Below are 23,423 nucleotides of genomic sequence, written 5' to 3' on the forward strand. Positions count from 1 at the left end.
GGAGACAGAAGTAGCTCTAGGAGACAGAAGTAGCTCTAGGAGATAGAAGTAGCTCTAGGAGACAGAAGTAGATCTAGGAGATAGAGCTACTTCTGTCTCCTAGTGGCTTTAGGGGATAGAAGATATCAGCTTTGAGGCCTTTTCATCATTCTGTAAAAAGGACCATCTTCTCTGTATTGCAAGAAAGAACTTAATTTATCTGCTCCCCTCCCCATCCCAACTAGACTCCAGATTGGTGAGCAGTATTTTATGATCCAAATAATAAATTATAATTCTTATCACAACACAAGCGTATCATAAGTGAACATTTTGATCTTCAACTATTATCTGACAGGTTCACCAATGAGTAAAATGAATGTTTCACTGAACTATGAACAAGGAAACCTGGATACGACCTTAGCTAAATGATTTCTTTGCACCATGTAAATGTTACGTTCTATAGAAGGAAGTAAATGGGAGTCAGGTTCTGAAAAGAAACACCAAAACAAGAAACTATATTACCTCAGAGTGTGAGTTCATTTGTATGTTGATTCTTCATTGACTTTTCCATCACTTAGACTTCTGTTTGCTTTTTCAACTGTGGGCACTATAGAGCAATTGCTTTGTGTAGAATACAAAGTCAAAAATATCTGCTCGATGAATGAACTGTCATACACACAAAACAGCATATTAGTAACTCAATGTTTAGAAAGACACATCTATACATCTTTAGCTCTCTCTAATCAGATGCAGTCGCATCTTTTAAACTCAATTCATAACACCTGCAAGTCCTTTAGCTTGTTCTATTTCTTTGCAAAGCAGTTTTCCCCACAGAAATACTATGTTCTGACACAGCTGCACCAATTAGTCTCCCTGCCTGAGAAGAGTGACAATAGTGATATTTTTCTGGATGAATGATAGACCTACTGGAGAGTCCACAAATCAAAATGTCAATTTCCCTTTTTTCCTTTCAGTTTCTTTTGTGTTCTGTGTTTGTATGTAATTTCTACACAGAAATGCCTTTCGATGGAGAAAAATATCCCAACCCCCACCCAAGTTAAACTAAATAATGAAGCAGATCAGTGACAGATTTTGACACATTATGGAATTATAGTTGTTGCCCACAAAGTGTGGCAGCAGCACGAGGAGCTCTTTGAAACGAATGATTTAAAAGTGTCAGTGGTACCCAGAAAGAAGCAGGTTTAAGTAATAAACAGGGTAACGCTAAAGAATGCCACTAACAATGATATAAAACATAAAAATGGGAGCTTCCAGCCAAACACAAAAGGTCTAGTAGATATTTCTTGCTCAAGTTATTTTTGTTCTAATATAATACAATCAATTCTTTACAGGTCTGTCATTGCTTAAAATTTTTGTATTTCACAATTTGGTGCCATTAAAAAATACATAATGTGCTAATACAGAATAAGTTGGAAACACATATTAAGGACCAGTTAACTGCAAACATTCCTCCTTTATTTACAATGAAATATATTTCATATGATTTACTTACATTTTTTGCAAAATTTGTGCTTTTGTTTTGTTTGTTTTTAATTCAGCCAAAAGAATGTTTTGGATGAGCATGCAGAATTTAAGATGAAAATGTCTTAAAATGTCCTCTTGAAAAAACTCTAACAACTTATGCATATGACAAGTGCTGAGAGGCTGAATAAGGAGGGAAAAGAACCAGAATGTAAAGCTACAATAATCCATTTTTTCTAAGATTCCTTGAGATTTAGGTAAAAAGAATAAATTATGTTTGAGGATAGAACTGATATATTTTAGAATATGGCTATTCTTCAATTGCCTTTCAGGGATTATCCAAAAGTACCTTATATGGAAAATACAGTGAGATTTAATTAGTACTTTGAAAAATAGCTTTGGGGCCATATTAGACCTCTCAGGACACTCGATTGCCTGAGGCAGAGGTCTAACATGCACCAACCCACCATCCTTCTATACCTCTTCTTACACCAACCACTCCTCCCATGGTACTTTATTTCTACATTCAGTTCTATAATTCATTGAAATACCTACACAGAACTCAAAGACAATACTCATAATTCCACAACCTCCAAACCTATGGAGTCAATTCAATTCACAGCGACCCATAGAACAGGGTAAAACTGTTCCTAAGACTTTCTGAGATGCAATTCTTTACAGGAGTGTTATTGTTTTTGTCAGGTACCATGAAGTCGATTGTGACCCATAGCAACCCTATGCACAGCAGAACAAAACACTGCCTGGTCCAGTAGCATCTTCACAATTGTTCTTATGCCTAGGCCCATTGCTGCAGCCACTGTGGAAATCCATCTCAATGACAGTCTTCTCTTTTGCTCTCTCTCTACTTTTCCTAACACGATTGCCTTCTCTAGGGTTTGGAGTTAAAAGCCTCACCTTTCTCTCACAGAGAGCCTAGTGGTTTTGAACTGCTCTCTTTGAGGTTAGTGGCACAAAATGTGCCCTGGTTTATTAGGGAAGTTAACTGGTTACTATACGCAAGGGCCAGAGAACATTAAGTTTACAGTTATTGATCCACAACAACACCTCAAAGGCATTCATTTCTGTGGGTGATAATAGGCTACAGATAACATTGTGAAAAGAGGGATTCAAGAACAACTCATTGCGCTCTTGTGAAACCTGCATATAAACCACGATACAGGCAGTCATTAGACCAAACCAAGGGAATAATGAGGCATTGTTCAAAATCAGGAAAGGTGTGCATTAAGGTTGGGTATTTCACCATACATTATGCATGCTGGTCGAATACTCTGAGAAGTTCTTCGAAATGAAGCACTCAGCATTGGGATTGGAGGAAGGCTCATTAACAACCAATGATATCCACATGTCTCATTTTGCTTGCTGAAAAGAGAATTGACCCAGTAGTTGCAAAAATGGGCCCAAACATAACAACACTTAAGATGCAGAAATAGTAAGGGATTTTGTTCTGTTGTGCCCGGGGCCAAACATTAACAAGAAACATCTTTTTGGTATTTACTTGGATTTCAGTCAAGATGCATCTAACAGCAGCAAAAAACTAATCATTGTTCTACTACTTTTTCTGACTCAAGTTGGGATTTTGAACAGTCTCCTGTTTTTGTACTGCTGCAACCATCTTGGAATTATCTTCAGCAAAATTTCTCTTGGTGTTAGAATAATGCTATTGTTTGATGATTTCTGCACTCCATTGGATCAGCATTCTTTGTGATGGAAAAGAATATGGATATCTTTCAGTCAGTTGGCCAGGCAGCTCTCTTCCCAATATCTTGATACAGATAAGACAGAACTTCCAGCTCTCCATCAATTTGTTGAAATATTTCCTTTGCTATTCCAATGATAAACGCCGGGAGCCTAGCTTTTACCAATGCCCTCAATGTAGTTTGGAGCCCTTCCTTCAATATTATTCATCCTTGTTCACGTGCTACCTCCAGAAATGGTTGAGCATGGATCAATTATATCAGCAATACCCCCCAATCTGCGGCTATTTAATTGATTCTGACACATCGGGACACTCGATAGAGTTTCTAAAGCTGCATTTAAAAAAATAACTACATGGCCAGTGGAGTGAGTGGCCAGTGAATTTCATATCATCAGTGATAGTAATGGAATCCAGCAATTGGACTCGGGAATCCAATCTAGGAATCCAGAGAAAGGATATATTACTATCAGAAGGAGAAAATAAGCAAGTTCTCATAGTAGAAAGGGTATGTGTACTGGGATTTAAAAGACAAAAAATATTTGCTGAGGTGAAAACCATAGGCATCAGGAGTAAGGAAAGGTGACTGTGAAGTGTTATAAAAAGAACATTGTGTAAGACAATTGAACTAGAGTTAAAAGGTTCAAACCTACCCAGTCATGCTGACCTAAAAATGCCTAGCATCCTGCTTCCTTTAAGACAACAGCTAAGAAAACCCTACTGAACAGTTCCTCTGTAACAGATGGGTTTGCCATGAGTCCATCTTAACAGCAACTAACAACATCAACAAGATTTTTTATTTACATGTGGGGATGTAAATAATTATGTGATTGTGCAGGCCTCAAACCCATATTTGCTCTGTCTAGAAAGGTTTTGTTAAGAGATTATGAATATTTCAAATATACATTGTCAGATAAATTTATTTTATTGTTATCAGGATTTCTTTTAAGGTAGAGAAATTATATGAAATGTGATAATAATTTTCATTCACCAAATTGATTGATTACCAGTAAAAGATTATTCAATGTAATAATTAGAATTTATTTTGAAGACCAGAAATATAAAAACATAATTAAAATATGAGAGCCTGTAAAGCACTAGTGTGCTGGAAATTAAGCCTTTGTTTACATCTTAAATTTTTCTTTTGAAGAGAGAAAATCATTTATATGTAAGAGACCAATGTCTTGTTTTTTCCTATTTTCTTTTGAAGAACGGATACATGGATATGTAAAAGACCACATCTTAATTTTTTTTCATGATAAAAATCAGCAATTAACTGAATTTGGTACTTCTGAAATAACAATATTTTTATTCATTCACACATCATGAGTGCATTTTCATTATGATAAGCAAGAAAAATGCATAACTTGTAATCAATTTGCTTTGTAGATTATAAATAAAAGAAGCATTAATAAAATTCATAGATTAAAAAATAAGTGCATGCCAGAGACTCTAACTAATACCATTTTTTTGTATTTTGAATAGGGTGCAGTAATACATGCTGTTAGATATTTTAATGTGTTTACATAATCCACTCCTGATAATTCTGTTGAAAATGTTTGTGAATTGACTATGAAAAAACAAAAATTTCCCTAAAAAATTAACTGAATAATTCTCCAGTCATTATAGAGTCAAGTATAATTTCCACCATGAACAAATTTATGACAGTCTGAGTGAAACTATGGACAATTGAGGGATCTGACTTGTAATGAGAAATGAGACACCATGTGCTGGTTAAACATGTAGCTATGTATGCAGCCTTCCCAAAGGAGGAGGAACTACTAAGATATTTTGTAAGGACAATTTCATCAGCCTGGGGCTCTCCAAGGGGACAAGAAATATCTTGACAGTTATTGACTTTATGGATCTCTTTATAAGTAAATTGCTGCAATATAAATTGAAAAATTTTTTACTTGTAACTCAGAGTTAAGCATTTGAATTAGAGGAGCAAATGTATGGATTTAAGTATGAAAAGTATACTGAGCAAAAGCTTAAATGTTTTTATATTTAGATGCAAATAGTTACTATATAACATAGTAGTAAAAATATCTTATTACCTTAGTGTATTAGTCTGGGTACTTTAGAGAAACAAATCCACAGAAATTCATGTATAAGAGAGAGTTTTATATATAAATTAAGTGAACATCAAGAAAACATCCCAACCCAGTGCTGCCCAAACCTACAAGTCCACATTAACCCATTAGCCCATATGTCCAACACCAGTCCACAAAGTCCACAGAGACCCAAGAACTAGAAAGGCGAGGCTCACAGAGCCATTTATCCCTCTGCCCTTCAATTAATCCCACATGTTTATCAGCCAGGTTGGCACAATAAACTAACTCAGTTTTGAATCTGTTGCTTCCATCTAAAAATTTTGGAATTTTTTTTCAGTAATTGTGATTCTTGACCTGTGCTTTTTGATCTTTCTCTGTGTGGGTTTCATCATTTGAAATCCTAGAATACAAGAGTAGTTTGAGAATTAAGTGTAAAACTGTAAGAAAAAATTATTTTTAATCAGTGCCTGACATACAGGGAATGACCAATTACAATCTCATTGTTATAAGGTAATTATTATCTTCATTTTTTCTATATTTTATCAACTGATGGTCATGTTCATGGAGAACATTGGTAAAGCCTTTCATAAAATATAAGTATAATCTGCTCCCTCTCTTGATCTAATGGTAATACTCTTAATACTATGATTATTAGTTATATTCTATGCTATCCTTGGTCCTCTATGGCCTTTGGCAACGATTCCTTCATGTATCTTACCATGTTCTCATCAAAGCAGAAAGACTTCTACATCTTTGTGCGTGAATAATCAAACTTTCCACTGAGCTAGGTTCTCTTCAAATGTCTTTGGAGTTGAAGTTATTTTTAATCAAAATTTTCTAAACATAAAATAATGCAAGCTCCAGGGGAAAAATGTGAAGCAGTGCTTTATTTTGTTCTATTTTTCAAAGCTTTTAATGGTATGTTCAGAACCCAAAGAAAAAAGTGAAATTGTTAAGGATCTCACTTTGTCAAGGATTTCATCACATATTCTGTAGTGATGGAAGCAGTAGTTAAGCAATCAAATTACAAATTACATTAGGTAAATCTGCTGCATAAGACCTCCTCAATGTTTGAGAGCTAAGAGGGGCCTGATCTAAGTCATGGTACTTTCAATCAACTCATATGCATGTGAGAGGTTAGCAGTCAATAAAGAGGACTGCAGAAGAACTGATGGATTTGAATTGTGGTCTTGGAGAAGAATATTGAAAGTACTGTGAATTGCCCAGAGGTCTGGTGGTGTAGTGGTTAAGTACTGGGTGGCTAACCATAAGGTTAGTGTTTCAAATGCACCAGCTTCTCAAGATAAAGATGAGACTTTCTACTTCCATAACAAGTTAGTCTCAGAAATTCAGAGTTCTACCCTTCCCTAGAGGGTGCTATTAGTTGGAATCTACCCAATGGCAGTGAGTTGGGTTTTTTTCGTGGGGGGTGGACTGCCAGAACAAACACATCTGTACTGAATGAAGTATAACCAGAATATTCCTTAGAAGCAAGGATATCAACGTTTTATCTCATGCACACTGGATATGTTATCAGGAAACACCAGTCCCTGAAAAAACCAAAGCAAATGAAAAACCATCATGCTTGATAAAGTAGAAAGTCAAAAAGAAAACTTATTTTTGTCAAGTCAATTCCAACTCACTGTGTTCCTATCGCATCGTATAGATCTCAGATGTTTTCCTGAGATTGTAACTCTTTGCGGGGCTAGAAAGCCACGTCTTTCTACAGAAGAGGAACTTTTGGTTTTGAATTGCTGACTTTTTGGTGAACAGCCCACTATTCCACCAGGGATCCTGGGGAAATATAGAGTCCGCGAAAAAGAGGACGACTCTCAAAAAGATGAATTGACATCATGGTTGCAACAACAGGCTCACACGTTACAGCAGCCACTACGGGCTGGGACTGACTAACTTAAAGGCTCCCAACAACAGCAATAACCAGGAACCTTTCCTTCTCCTTCTGTTGCAAAGATAATAAAGGTGTTTTTTGGGAAGGGAGGCAAAGGGCATGATAAGATGCCATAAATTTTAGGAAGATGTGAAAATTTCCGATTTGGGAATTCATTTTTGAGGTTTCCCTTAATAGTGTATAAGTTGTTTATTCTACAGTTACTTTTGAATTGCATCTAGGTCATTCAAACCATCTTAAAACTAATCTTGTGGCTACACTGTGAATAGAAGTCTAGATTGGAGGTAAAATTTTCCATCAGAAAATCTGGCAAATTCACAAAGAACTTGTGTGGTCTTGGATTAAACAGGCAAAAAAACAAACCAAGCTAAACAAAAAACTGCTTTGTTTGATATGCACGAGGGGTACCCCACCAAAAACATAAAAATGCTCCTGGGTGGCGCTTTCATGGTTTGCATTTTTCCTGCTAGGCCAGCATAGAGCAGCTGGTTCTGACCTAGTGTACCCAGTGGTGTTACCTGGGAAGGTTCTCTCTGGTCAAAGAGATTTTTTTGTGAAAACAGTTTCACTCAAACCTAGTTTTTTATGATGGCTGATTTAATAGAACAGCGTGTGGCTGTAAATTTTTGTTTTCTGCTTGGGAAAAATGCCACAGAAACTGTTGCGATGTTGAACACAGTTTAAAAGGACAGCACTATGGGAAAAACTCAAGTGTATGAGTGTTTTTCTCAATTTTAAAAAGGTGAAATGTCGATTGATGACAAAGCTTGTTCTGGACATCTATCAACTTATCTAACAGATGAAATGTCACCTCGTAGTGTATTTGGAGTGTGTTTTACCAGGTCAGATTGTTAATCAATTTTTTATATTGAGGTTCTAAAAAGACAGCATAACAGTATGGGACCAAAAAAGCCTGATTTGTGGCAGATGGGGGGCCGGTTTTGCCACCACCACAAGGCACCTGCTCCCACAGCATCTCAGTGTGCCAGCGTTTGGTAAAAACAGCTTGCTTCTTTTGCCCCACGCACCTGACTCACCTGACTTCACTCTGTGTGACTTATTTTCATTTCTGAGAATGAAGAGGGGGATTGAAAGAACAGCAATTTGATAATCTAGAAGAGGTGAAGAAAAAAACGAGGGAGGTGCTATTAGCCATCCAAACAGATGAGTTTGAAAGATGTTTCGAAGAATGGAATCACAGATTTGACACATGTAATAAGTGTAATGGAGAGTACATTGAAGGTAATAAAGTTGTAAAAAAGATTTAAATACTTAGCTTTGAAAAAACATTCTGTTTTTTGGGAGGGTACACCCTCTTACGTCAAATCTCATATATGATATCTAAAGCTAAAGCATATTTAATTATGCATAAAAGTGTTAATTTATTTCAATAAAAACATGCTTCTTAGAACTACACCTTAATTTTAAGAAAAGGCACTGAGGTACACACATTCTCTCAAACCCACGAGCAGCTTTGTGGGAGTTCAAGAAAGACCATCTGTTCCTGTAAACCTTCAAAGCCTTGCAAGTCCGACACAAGGTCCCTATGAGCCAAAATTTACTGAACACAGTGAGTTTATATCTACTTATTAATATTTTGTTCAATTTCTTAAATATATCCTTCAGTGTGAAAACAATTTATATGTCAGAATATTTATAAAGGAATTGAATTTGAGCCTCTGTAACTATGAATGGCACACTACTGTTATATATTCTATGTTTGATATATTAAAGGGCAAGGCACAATTCTCTTTACCAAAGGGAATGCTGAAGGGTGGAAAGTATCATAAGAATTCTTTTGATTTTACCAGCTATGTTATTACAGAGGACAAGCAAACCTTATCTTCTGTGTATTAAAGGAAAGGGCAATGAGCAGCTTTTCATTTTCTTTTCTACAGTTTCCTTTTGCTACGAGTGTCAATTCCAGGCAAGAATTCACCACTTGTTCTTTCATTACTTTTTATCCTGTTTCAAGGTGTTTAAAAATCAAAAAATATATTTTCTCACTTGGTTATTTCTCAAAAATGCTGCTCTTCTATTGTCTTACCCTTGTATCTTTCTTTATCTCCTGTGGATGTATTTATGTTATGTGATTTGTCTAGCTGTAGTTGTTCATTTGGAAGAGGGTTAATACCAATTCCTGACCCTGTGAAATAGGGGTGAGACAAAAAGCTATGTGCACTGTTATGAGATACAGTTAAGTCAATGGAGGGGAGCTGAGGAAATCCAGTCATGAGCACTTATCACCTTGCAAACAACTAATCACATTCTAAATGATTTACATGTTTAGATGGCCATAGTTTTCTTTTACAAGAAAAATTATTATAAGTTGCACAGTATTTTTAAGTCTTAAGCAAATTTCATAACGCATTGCATATATGGCAAATGTACTTTATTTTCTTTAAATAAACAATATGCAGTTCCAATACTGATAAAAGAAATAAAATCAAGATAATCTTTAATGGGGAGGATAAATTTTTCAGTAAATATAAGGTTCTGCTGTTTCTATTGATTGCATTATGGAAGTGACAAAGTGAGTTGGTAAGTATTCAAAGAACAAAAATTTTCAGCAACATTTTTCTTAAGTATTTCTGAATTTAAAATAAAGTATACTGCCAAATGACATAGCTATAGCCCAAGAATTGCAAGTTCAGGCATTCTTTCTATTATATCCTATATATTCATTCCTGATAGTTCAAGATTAATTGCTAAACTCCCCAATACTGCGCCGATAAATTATTTTCCTTAAGAAAACATGATTCTGAAATTATTAACATTTGAATATATAAAGAAATAGAAGTATTTATCTTTTTCAAAACAGTAAATCAGAAACAAAATTAAGAATTAAAGTATGTAAATTCTTAGTAATTATTATCATTTTGGATGGGGCCTTAAGTGAAAATTATCACAAATCTCACTTTCACTTAGAAAGGACTTTGCAAATAGAATGAATCAAGAAGATATCTATTAGAGGTAATAAAGTATTTTAATATTAAGTATTAAGTATAAAGATAGTTGCTGATTCCAGGTCAGCATAAAATCTTAAATCTCAAGTGACAAAAATCACAGGAAACTGAATTTAAAGAATTAAATGAAATGGTAGCAACCAGTCAAAATGCATGCAGAAAAGTACTATCTGGTCTATTAATTTAATTTCAGATGAAATAAAGTGAAATCCCAGAGGGTTCTTATATATAAATATAGTGATTTATTGTTTTATATTATAAGGTGCTTTCAAGAGAGCCAAACACCTGTCCAACTTGAAAGGTTGTTATCAGCTAAAAAAACAATAAAGGCTATCTTAACAAATTGACTCCATCTCTGATATGGATGATACTATTTAATAATTTTGATGTTGAACATTTTCATATTATGTTGGATCACCATTCTTTGGAATGGGTACAAATATGAATCATCTAATCCATTAGCCAAGTTACTATCAGCCAAATTTCTGGGTAGAGCTGAAACAATTTATTAAAATTCAATTAGAATTCCTTTTATTGCTTTAGGCTCATTTTTCTCTGTCTTCAGTGGTGCTTGGACTTCTTCCTTCTATCTCATCAGTTCTAGGTCATATGCTACCTCCAGCAATGTTTAGCTTGGACCAGTCTGTGTTTTATGGTGCAAGGACTGTGTTTAATCTGGAGTCTTGGTGGTATATACGGAGCCTTGGTGGTGCGGAGCCTTGGTGGTGCGGAGCCTTGGTGGTGTAGTGATCACACATTGAGCTGCAATCCGAATGGCCGGCAGTTCAAATTACTAGCAGCTAGATGGAAGAAAGACTGTGCTTTCTAGTCTTTTAAACAGTTACAGTATCAGAAATCCACAGAGGGATGAGGGCTTGGGGTCGGTGTTGGGGTGGTTTCACTGTGAGTCAGTTATGAATTGATGGCAGTAAGTTGAGACCTTATCATGATGCTTCCTGCATTGTTCAATATTTTGTCCATAGGATCTATTTTTTAACTCAAGACTTGGATTTTTTTCATAAATTCTTTTTTTGAAAAAATGCTAAATGTGTTTCTCATTTTTTGTTTAACAACTCCAGGTCTTTTCTCATTTTTTATAATTATTTGTCTTCTTGTCCTGCTCCTTGAACATTTCCATTCATATCTTTTGCTTTATAATTTCTCCAGTCTCCTTTATCTACACTAAGTTCAAGAGCGAACTTTAGAGTCTCCTCTGACTTCCACATTGGTCTTTCCTTCCTTCCTCGTCATGTCTGATGTTCGTGATGGCATCCCACAACTCTTCAGTTCTTACTCATTGGTATATAATGTGTCGACTATGTTTGAGATGCCCTCTGGATCCAGCTGGGGTACCCTCAGAGGGTTTTTGGCTCTTCTGGGCTTGTTTTCATTTTCTGCAGCTTCAGCTTTAGTCTGAGTGACTGATGGTCTGTTCTGTAGTCAGTGCCTGGGCGTGTTTTGACTAACATTTTTAGTTTCTCTATCATCATGTTTCACAATTGAGTCAGAATCAATTGGCAAAAATGAGATTTCAAGTTGATTTGATTCCTGTGTGAAATCTACAAGTATAGTGACTGCTTATGGATTGGGGGGTGGCGGGGGGAACCAAGCATTTTCAATGAAGAAGTCATTAGTTTTGCAAAATTGGATCATGTGATATACAGCTTCATTTCTATCACCAAGGACATATTTTCCAACTACCAGTTTGCCCCCTTAGTTTTCAACTCTCACATTCCAATCACCAGTAATTATCAATGCACCTTGATTACCTTTCAGAACAAATTCAGAACCGGGTTTGTTGTTGTTCGGTGCCACTGAGTCAGTTCTGACCCAGACTGACATCGTGCATAACAGAAGAAAATGCTGCCTGGTCCTAAGCCATTCTCACAATTGTTCCTATGCCTGAGACCATTGTTGCCGCCACTGTGTGTATCCATCTCCTTGCAAATTTTCCTTTTTATTTTTCCTGCCTCGTTAGTTTAGCATACATGATGTCCTTCTCCAGGGACTGGGTCTCTCATGCAACATGTTCAAATCATGAAAGACAAAGTCTAGCCATCCTTGCCTCTAAGGAACACTGGCTATACTTCTCCCAAGACAGATAATTGTCCTTTTAGCAATCCACAGTACTTTCAATATTCGTTGCCAGCATCACAATTCAAATGTATCGATTCTTCTTCAGTGGTCCTTAATCAATGTCCAACTTTCACATGCATATGGGGGAATTGAAAATATCCTGTGTTGGTTCAGCCGCATGTTAATCCTCAAAGTAACGTCCTTGATTGTCAATACTTTCAAGAAGTCTTGTGCAGCAGTTTCACCTATACAACTCATCTTTTGATCCCTTGATTGCTTTTTCCATGAGTGCTGAGTGTGGACCTAAGCAAAATAAAATCCTTAACAACTTCAACCTTCTCTCCATTTATCATTATGTTACCTATTTGCCCAATAATGAGGATTTTGGCCTGCTTTATATGATTCATAATCCATATTTAAGCCTTCATTCCTTGATCTTCATTAAAAAAGTGCTTCAAGTCCTCCCCAACAAGCAACATTGGGTTATTTGCATATTTCAAGTTGCTAATAAATTTTCCTCCAATTCTGATGCCACAACCTACTTCCTTTATAGCCATCTTCTGTGATTATTTGCTTAGCATTCAGATTGAATAAGGATGGTGAGAGGATGAAACCCTAAAGTACACCTTTCCTGATTTAAACTATTTGTTATCCTTTGTTCTGTTTGCAACACTGCCTCTTGATTCATGTACACGTTCCACATAAATACAATGAAGTGGTCTGGAATTCCCATTCTTACGATCATCCATAGTTGGTTATGGTCCACAACAACTGTCTTGGCATAGTCAATAAAACACGAGTAAACATCTTTCTGGTATAATTTATTTTAAGTCAAGATCCATCTGACATCATAACATTCTCCCCTGCTCCATGGCCTCTTCTCAATTCGATCCGAACCACTCACAGCTCCCTGTCCATGTGCTGCGTCATCTGTGTTGCAACCGTGCACACTTTTACTTGCATGTGATATCAACGACCTTGTTCTATAGATTGAACCTTCTGTTAGGTCACCTTCTTTTGGAATGGGTCTAAATATGGATATGATCTAGTCATTTGGAAGCCAAGTAGCTGTCTTCCAAATTTGCAGGCATAGATGAAAAAGTGCTTCCAGTGCTTCATCAGCTACTTAAAACAGTTCAGTTGGCATTTCATCAATGATTGGAGCCTTGTTTTTGGCTAAAAACTTTGGTGCAGCTTGAAATTCTTCCTTCAGCACCATTGTTTCTTGCTCATAAACTACTTCCTGGCATTGCCGACTATTTCTTTTTGGTTCAGTAAGTTTATGTACCCTTGCCATCTTTTTTTGATGCTTACTGCACCATTCAATATTTTTCTCATAGCACCTTTCAATATTGCAACACTTGGCTTGAAAATTTTCTTGAGTTCTTTCCGTTTAAAATATGCTGAGCTTGTTCTGATGTTCTGGTTTTCTAACACTAGGCTTTTGCACATTTAATTATAATATCCACGTTGTCTTCTCAAGCTGCCCTTTGAAATTTTATTTTCAACTCTTTGACTTCATCCTTTCTTCCATTTGCTTTAGCCGCTTTATTATTAAGAGCAAGTTGAAGAGTCTCTTATGGAATCCACTTTTATCTTTTCATTCTTTCCTGTCTTTTTAATGACCTATTGCTTTCTTCATGATTGATGTGATTTGTGTTCTCCAATAGCCTATCAAGTCTTCTGTCAATAATGTGTAAGACATCAAATCTATGCTTTAGATGTTCTCAAAATTCTGATGGGATCGATCTCAGGTCATATTTTGGTTTGTGTGGGATAGTTTTAATTTTACTAGCTTTAATATGAACTTACATATGAGCAATTGATGGCCTTTTCCACAGTTGGCCCCCTGATGCACACCTTTCCCAATTTTAAATCATGCAATCAGTATTCTCTTGTTTTGTTAGCACAACTGACTCTTGATCCATGCACAGGTTGTGCATTAGTACAATGAAGATTTCTGGAATTTTCATTATTCTCAAGGCTGTCCATAGTATGGTATGATCTATATAGTTGAATACCTTTTCATCCTCAATGAAGTACAAGATCCTTTTTGTAGGCCTATTGATATTATTCTATCAGAGATAGCATTGTATTGCAATGTATACATTGAAATGTTCTTATTGACAAGAAATACAATGTCACTGTTTTTCATTCCTGGCATAATAAACCATATGAATATCCATTAAAATCTTGAAAAAAATAATATCAGTTAATTTCAGTTCACTAATACTTTTGATATATTCCATTCCACTTTTATCTTTTGTAACTATATCAGACAGTTTTCTGTAGCTATCCTAATGTTTTCAGAGACGCATTCATCAAAAATGGCCCTTTCAATTTTGTTTCTTAGTTTGTGTTAGGTTACATGCTCCACTTAAACCTATTTACCATAGGTGACCTTGCAGGCCTTTGAAATATGGGGGGCATAACTTCCAGTATCTCAGCAACATGCAATTCACCATGTTATGGCAAACTGACAAATGCGTGTAGGTTACAGTTAATTTTTCAGGGTAAATACTTATTTTGTTGTTATTTTTATGAGTAGTGTGGGAATATTTGAGTGGACAATAAGAAGGGTGGAAATCCAGCTTCCTACTCAGTCCATGAGATTCCTTTCTGTTGAAATTGAGACAGTTATTACGACCATCTCATTGCCTCTCAGTTTGCATGTAAATGAAACTTTCAACTGGATCCATGGACATCAAGAAGAGATAAAAGGAATTGATGCCTGTTTCAACAGACTGTGTGAAGCTGTTCAGCTCCACACTAGGTACTGCAGATGCCAGAATACAGAAAATAAATCATCATTAACTATCATCATCCATGCCCACCCCCCCACCCCCAGTTTTGTTGCTATTGAGGGGAGTAAAGGTTTGGATCACTCGGACATGCCACTGAACTGAGGCTTCCGATTGCTACCATCTGCTTTGGCAAAAAAGACTGTGTAATGTAAGGTTAACTTCCTACTTAGCCTTAGTGAAGCCATGGGGAAGTGGGGTTACATTGGTGCTTCATTGGAGAAGGGTTTGCCAAAATATTTTGTTTTGTTGAGCCTCCCAAGAGGGAGTACACTTTTCTTGGGATTGTGTTTCTTTTCAGTGTGTGTGCCCATTTGGGGTTCTAACTGGAATCCTCCTCAATGCTCTGTCTGTGCAGTAAAGAGGAAACATGAAAAGATACATCACTCAACATTATATCATTCCTCAAATTCTAAGGTCACTAGAAAGTCTAGTTTTTGTTTTCAACTTTCAGAGTCTGTCTATCCTTTTTTTGTTATATATAGCATGTTGTTGTGATAAACACATTGCACTTATTAAATCATATAATCTGGATCTTAGATGCCTGATACCTGATCCCATCGACACCTGATGATCACACAGGCTGGTGTGCTTTTTCCATGTGGGCTTTGCTGCTTCTGACCTAGATGGCTGCTTGTTTATCTTCAAGCCTTTAAGACCCCATATGCTTTAACTTTTGATAGTTAGGCACCATCAGCTTTCTTCACTATATTTGCTGATGTATCCATTTTGTCTTCAGTAATCGTGTTGGGAAGGTGAGCATCACAGAATGCCAGATTATTAAAGCAAAGTGTTCTTGTGTACACACACACACACACACACACATATGAACATGCCTGTATTTAGGACTCTATAAATATCCTTTGCCTCCTGGTTCTTTCCATTATTTCATTTTTACTTCCCTCTTGTCCTACCATCATGTTTGAATAAAGCCATACCCAAGTGAGGAGGGTCCCGGAGTGGAGACCCAATGCCCATCTGTAGACAATTGGACATCCCTTCACAGAGGGGTCACAGGGAAGAGATGAGCCACACCTTTCCTCTAGCTCTTTGGTGCTTCCCTCGCCCCACTATCATGACCTGAATTCTACCTTAGAAATAGGATTAGAAAAAAAAAAAAGAAATAGGATTAGATCAGACCATGCACACTTATACAGATAAGAGCTTGCAACACAGGGAATCCAGGATAGAGAAACCCCTCAGGACCAACAAGGAGAACAGTGATACCAGGAGGATTAGAAGGATTAGGGGAGGGTGGGGGAAGAAAGGGTAATCCATCACAAGGATCAACATAGAGCCCCCCTCTGAGGGGGACAAAAAACAGAAAAGTGGTGAGGGGTGAAGGAGAACAATGTAAGATATGGAAAAAATAATCTATAACTTATCAAGGGTTCATGAGGGAGGGTGGGGGGGCCGGGGCAAAATGGGGAGCTGATATCAGGGGCTCAAGTGGGAAGAGAATGCTTTGAAAATGATAATGGCAGCAGATGCGCAAATGTACTAGACACATTGGAGGAATGTATGGATTATAATAAGAGGTGAAGAGCCCCCGATAAAAGTATTTAAAGAAAACATATAATCATAACAATGTATCAGGTTAGCTAAAAAGAAGATGATTTTACCCAGTGGCTACAAACAAAAAAGGCTGAAATATAGCAATGATTGTGAAGGTGCACACGACTAGCCATCTTTTCATCGTTTTTTAAATTTCTCTGTGTACTTTCCTCTTAGTGTATATTGCCTTCTTCTTCACTCAAGTTAACAATTGTCAGTCTTATACCCCATAACTTCTCCTCCCCTATAATATTCAAAGCTTGTTGCTTTTTGTGTGAAAATTTTTTCTTGACTTTTTAAAGTAACTGTAGTCTCATATAATAGTTGTTCTTCTAGGAGTGACTGATTTCATTCAGCATGCTGTGCATTAGGGTCAGAATGTTGCAGACTAGTGATCTTTATTCTTTCCTGCTGCACAGTAGTCTGTTGGGGGTCTGCAACAGAGCTTATTTATCCATTCCCCCCTTGGTGAGCATTTAGGTTGTTTCCAGTCCATAGTGCTGCAGAAACATGTATCTATTCATTTTTAGCCCTTTCTCTAGTATATATACCAAGTAGAGTGATTTCTGAGTCATATTGTTATGTCTGTCTCCATCTTTTCGGAGAAGCGCCATACTGCATTCTAGCATTTGAATTCATGTTGATTGGTGCTGTCGGAAGGAAGAGAAGCTGTTGGTCCATCTGGTCTGCACCCAAAGGTATGTCCTGGGACATTGTGTTATGTTCATCACATTGCACCTGCTTGCAGTTGATTTCAAATCACCTATGGAAATGCAGATTTCTCAGCCATATTTCCTTTTCACTGAAATGCCTTACAAATATATTTTTAAGAATCATAGATAATGGACAAAACATTATCTCTATCCTAGGGTTTGTATTTCTCTGAAGAGAATTATTTAACAACACAGATTAACTTGAAAATAACTGCACACGGATTTTTAACAGATTGGTGCGATTTTGAGGCCAGTGTTTCTCCACTGTGTGAGGCTGCTTTTCTTTATGCTGCTGCTAGATCATGAGTGAGTTTGGTCACACCATGCTGCTAACTGAAAGGTTGAAAGTTTGAAACCTCCAGCTGCTATAGCAGAGAAAATAGACCAACAACAATAAAAGAACTCACTGCCATAGAGTTGATGCCAATGCAGAGAGACCCTATAGCTATACACTAGAATTGATTCCATGGCAACAGGCAACAGGGTTGTTGCATTTTTTTGTTTGCTTGCTTAGTTGGCTGGGGGAGAGGTTATAACTTGGGTTATTTATGTAAGAATCAGTCTCAATCGTTTTTTTAAATGTTTTGTGCTGTACACATGCTAAGCATTTAAAGAGATTTTCTCTTAAACAGGGCTGTTTCAATACCCACCCCCCACTCCCTTTGAAAAAAGAATAGAAAACTAAATCTCTTAAAAATATCAAAGAATATACAGGAAAATATAAGTAAAAATGAAAATAAATCCATGTAAAAATAAGTTTCCTCATGTGAAATTAAAGAACACCGAGGCTTTCACTAAATAAATGGGCGAAGGGATTGCAATAAAGCAAGGATGATTTAACATGAGAGTAGGACATGAAGGGAATTAGTGAATCATCTCCTTTCAACTCTATCTGTTGAGAGTCCTCAGTTAAATATGCCAGATGAAGATTTTTGTGATGAAGAACACTTGCTGGATCAAAACCAAGAAATAAAGCTAAGCATAAGATTTATGACAAATGTGTATCATGTGTTTTTTAACTTAAAAGAAGAGAAAAAAAATGTCCAGATTTTCAAATGTTTTGTTTTTACACAAATATATTTAGATACAAAGAAAATCTTGATGGCCACAGCATATTTTTTCTTACTTTTGTTCAATAAAAGGAAAATAAATATATTCGACTTTCTCATTATGTCCGTCTACAACAAAGTAAGGACGTGTATAAGTTTAATATTTACTGACTTTACTCCACTGTATGGGAGACACTATTAAAACCTTCTTAAGCTTTCACATAAGATGAGTTAGTTCATGGAACAGATGGAAAAAGTATTACATAACTGTTAGCCCTTAAAGTAATAATGGATATTTTACATAACTAGTTGCTTTCCTCTGGAAAAGTCTGGTCTTGAGCAGCTGGGAGAAAGTATTGCATCCATGAGAACTGAGATCAAGGAGTTAATGTTCCTGGTTGTTATGATTCTTAGGACCCACCAAGTCTGTCCCAACTCACAGTTACCCCATGCACAAGAGAATGAAACACTACCTACCCTGGGTTACCGTAACAATGGTTCCCATGCCTGAGCTCACTGTTGCAGCCACTGTGCACTGTGCATTTCTTTCTCCTTGAGCGTCTTCCTCTCTTTCACTACTGCTCTACTTAACCAAGTGTGATATACTGAACCAGAGAATGGTCTTTTGATAACATGTCCCAATTACGTAAGACAAAGTCTTGCCATCCTTGCCTATCAGGAGCACTCTGGCTATACTTTTTCCAAGACAGATAAGTTGTCCTTTTAACAGGGCATGGTACTTTAAATATTCTTTGCCAACACCATAATTCAAATTCACTGATTCTTTTTCATTCAATTTTCAAATTTCACATGCGTATTATGCAATGGAGAATGCCATGGTGTGGGTCAGGCACACCTTCGTCAACAAAGCAACATCTTTCCCTTTCAATAATCTAAAGCAGTCTCGTGCGGCTGATTTACCTTTTTATTCATCTTTTGATGAATCATCTTTTGATCTCTTGAGTGCTGCTTCCACGAATGTTGACTGTAGACCCAAGCAAGCCAAAATTCCTGACAACTTCAAACTTTTTTCCGTTTATCATGGACCTACTGGTCCATTTTAAAGGATTTTGGTCTTCTTTGCCTTGATTCATAATCCATAATGAATGCTGAAATACTTGATCTTCATAAGCAAGTGCGTCAGGTTCTCTTTACATTTGGCAAACAAGGTTGTGCTATCTGCATATCTCTGATTTTTAATAAGCCTTCCTCCATTCCTGATTCCGCATTCTTTATTTAATCCACATTCTCTGATTATTTGCTCAGCATTAAGAGTAAATAAGTATGCTGAGAGAATATAATCCTATCACATACCTTTCCTGATGTTAAAACACGCATGATTCCCTTGTTCAGTTCACACAAGTTATTCTTGATCCACGTACAAATTCCACATAAGCACAAAGAAGTGTTCTGGAATTTCCATACTTCTCAAAGTTATACATAGTTTATTATGATCCACACAGTAGGATGCCTTGACATAGTTAATAAAACACAAGTAAACATCTTTCTACTATTCTCTGCTTCAAGTCAAGATCCATCTGACATCAGCAATGACACCCTTTGTTCCATGCCGTCTTCTGAATCTAGTCTGAACCTCTGGGAAGTTTCCTGTTGATGAACTGATTCAACTGGTGTTGCACAATATTCAGCAAAATTTTACTTGTATGTGGTATTAATGATAATATTCTATAGTTTGCACATTTCTTTGGAATGGGTTCAATATGGGTCTTTTCCAGTCAATTGGTCAAGCAGCTGGCTTCCAAATTTGCAGGCATAAATGAGTAACTGTTTCCAGTGCTTCAACAGCTTGTTGAAACATTTCAATTGGTATTCCATCAATTCCTGGAAACTTTTCTTTTTGACCATTGCTTTCAGTGTAGCCTGAACTTCTTCCTTCAGTATCATTGGTTCTTGCTTATATGCTATCACCTGAACTGATTGAATGTGGATTAGCTCTTATTGCTACAGTGGCTGTGTATTCTTTCCATCTTCTTTTGTGCCTTGGCCTTCTAAATATCTGTTGAAATGAAGCTGACCTCATCTTATTTATATAAATTTCATATATACCTCTGAAAGAAATGTTTTCAAACCTCATATTTGTACTTGTAAACTATTTATATGCATGTTTGGATTTGAATATTGAAAGTTGTATAATACAGCAGATATCGGAACTAAAAACAAAAACTAAAACAGTTGCCAAACTGATACATAATGACTTAATCTTCAAATAGAAAAAAAAAAAAAGTTGCCAAATTGACTCATAATGATCTCATCTTCAAATAGAACTGTGCTTTATATAAGATTTTCTTGTTTAAGATACAGTTTTATTGACACATGATTAATGTACCATACAATTGAATAGTTAAATATATTAAAAAGCAATATGCAATTATAATCACAATCAATTTTAGACTTTTTTTCCCAGTTTTCTACTGAATATTTTGGAAGCCAACTACCAGGTCTTTCGTCTGAGTTGCCACTGCGGGGATTCCAAATTACAACCATTTCCATAGTAATTAAGTATGTTAACTTACTGCACCACACACACAAAAAAATTCTAACCAGGCTAGGTGTGTTAGGCCAGGCTGACTAGAGAGCAAATCCAGTGATACTCATATATTTGTAAGAAAGAGCTTTATATCATGAGTAGTTGTATCTCAAGTAAACACCCTAGCCCAGTCCAGATCAAGACAATAAGTCAAACACGAGTTCAGAAGTCATATACTAGTCCACAAGTCTTTCTTCAGATTCACACAGCCACATACAGTGGTGCAGAATGCAGGATCACAGGCCACTGGGTGCAAAGTTGTGTGGATCCAATAGCACAGTTCATCACAGGGCTCTGACAGGTCTCAGAGGAGTTCACCAGCAGGAAGGTGAAAGCAGGGGGCAGGGCGGAGCTTCCAGGGTGCCCTTTTTCTTGGGTGGAGGTCATCAAGCTGTGACCTGATTGACCTACATTGCACCTATATCTTCATACAGGTGTCATGTTGGCACAAAAACCCCACCATCAGACTAGGCGATCGGAGCACATTAGCAAGACCTCTTTCAAGCAATTAGTTGAAAGTAATGACATATGGGTGTCTGAGGTGCTGGTGAAGATTTAAACTGTGACCACAATAGGGTTAATCTACAAAGAGGCAGCTGTGGTCTGGGCGAAGAAGAGACTCAAGGGAGGACAAATTGCTGCAAATGAAACTAATCTCAGCCTCACTAAAGGGAGAACTAACTCTTTCACATTAAAGTTGGGGGTGGAGGGTGGGGGATTAGGGAGAATAGACTGGGAGTCAAATTTTGTAAACATCATAAACAAATTCTGAAAGTAATATGAAGTGGAGTTTTCTGCTACTGCATGACATACAGGTTAAGTCCAACAATTCAGCTCCTATGTTTGTCAATTAAAAGCATAGTTAATATTTGATTTTATTAGTGTGCCTTTTACTATTTTTTTTTTTTTAGTTTTCTTCTATACTCAAGGAAGATATAGGAAGAGTGTAGTGGTAGACATAGTATAGAAACAGTAGTCATTATACATACTTTGGAGTTGAAAATCAACATAGAATTTTATTGTCTTGATTTATTTTAAGATTTGACTTTCTCAAAGATGAGGGCTGAAGAATCAGTGTTATGGTTAGATTTGCATCTATGATATGTCATAAATTATAATACATGATAAAGTCTGCTTAAATTTAGACATTTAAAATGTGTATCATCAATTTGTGTTGCTCTAATAATATAATTTTCAATTAGTGAATTTATCCTTAACAAATTATCAATTTTAAAACAAAAATATATATCACTGAAAAAGGATTGTAGGGGCATTTTATTTTCCTATTCTTGAGAATGTAGAATCAAAGTAATAAAATCTTAAATATGGAATATTTCCCAATACTAGCAACATGTATAATTTAAAATGCCACTAATTATTTATAGTGAAATGTCAGTCCCCATGAAAAAAACAACAACAGCAATAACAAAAAGCATGTACTTTATTCTGCTGGAGGTAGAAATTTTGAAGCTCCACTCTTTTTGAACAGAGGAATAGCTTTGTTCTCTAAACATTTATTTAGTATAACAGGAATGCCTGGGATGACTTGCTATACATACAGCAATACATTGAAATAGGTAGAAAAGGTTATGGTAACACCAAGGCTATGCGATCTATTTAAAAACTTAGGTAGGCTGTTTATAAAGTTTATGAAGGATACCCTACAAAATAATTTCATTAAAATATGTGGAAGTATAAAATAGTCAGTCAGTGTTCATGTTTTATGTTGAAAGAGTTTAATCAGCACCTAACATTTTTCTTTACTACATGTATACTTATGATTAAAAATGGAAATGAGCAAAGAAATAACAACCTTGTAGTGATAGTAGCAATACAATCTTCTAATAAAAAGAAAGTCTAAAGAGTAACTATTAAGAATCTATTACAATATTGATGTTCAGAATAAAAAGGCAGATTGGTGTACAGCTGATATTTTAATCATTTGCTTAAACGTAAACTATAAGGATTTTTTCTTTTTTAAATTTTGTAAAATTAGAATATTTAATACTAATCTGAAATTACATTCAGTGGCAGAAGAACCATGTTTCCTAGAAATCATTATACTTTTGCATACACAGCACATTCCAGCAGCAGAGAGTCAAACCTGGGGGATTTGGTATGCACTGCTGTAGGATATATAGTGCATGACAAGTAGCAACTTTTCATCTTAAAAAACTAATACGCTTAATAGTCTCTATAGGAGATGCATTTCCATTGAGTGGGAGAACAAAAGTAAATGTGAATAAAATATTGAAAACTGAATAGTTATATTGACACTAAATTTTCTTTGAATCATTCAGTGATACAGTTTTTTTTTTAAGAAACAATATTACAACATAGTTTATTAGTAGGGGAGCCAGTATTAGAATTTGCTTATTTTATAATTTTGAAATTATTTTTTGAAATACCTGATAGGATATTTTCTTGGGGATTCAGGTTTTTCATTTTACTTTTTTAAAAAATTATTTTATTAGGGGCTCATACAACTCTTATCAAAATCCATACACACATCAATTGTGTAAAGCGCATTTGTACATTCATTGCCCTCATCATTCTCAAAACATTTTCTCTCCACTTA

Source organism: Echinops telfairi, unplaced genomic scaffold (assembly GCF_000313985.2).
Source record: "Echinops telfairi isolate 266 unplaced genomic scaffold, ASM31398v2 ScPeMD7_6;HRSCAF=24_1, whole genome shotgun sequence".
Taxonomy (NCBI): domain Eukaryota; kingdom Metazoa; phylum Chordata; class Mammalia; order Afrosoricida; family Tenrecidae; genus Echinops; species Echinops telfairi.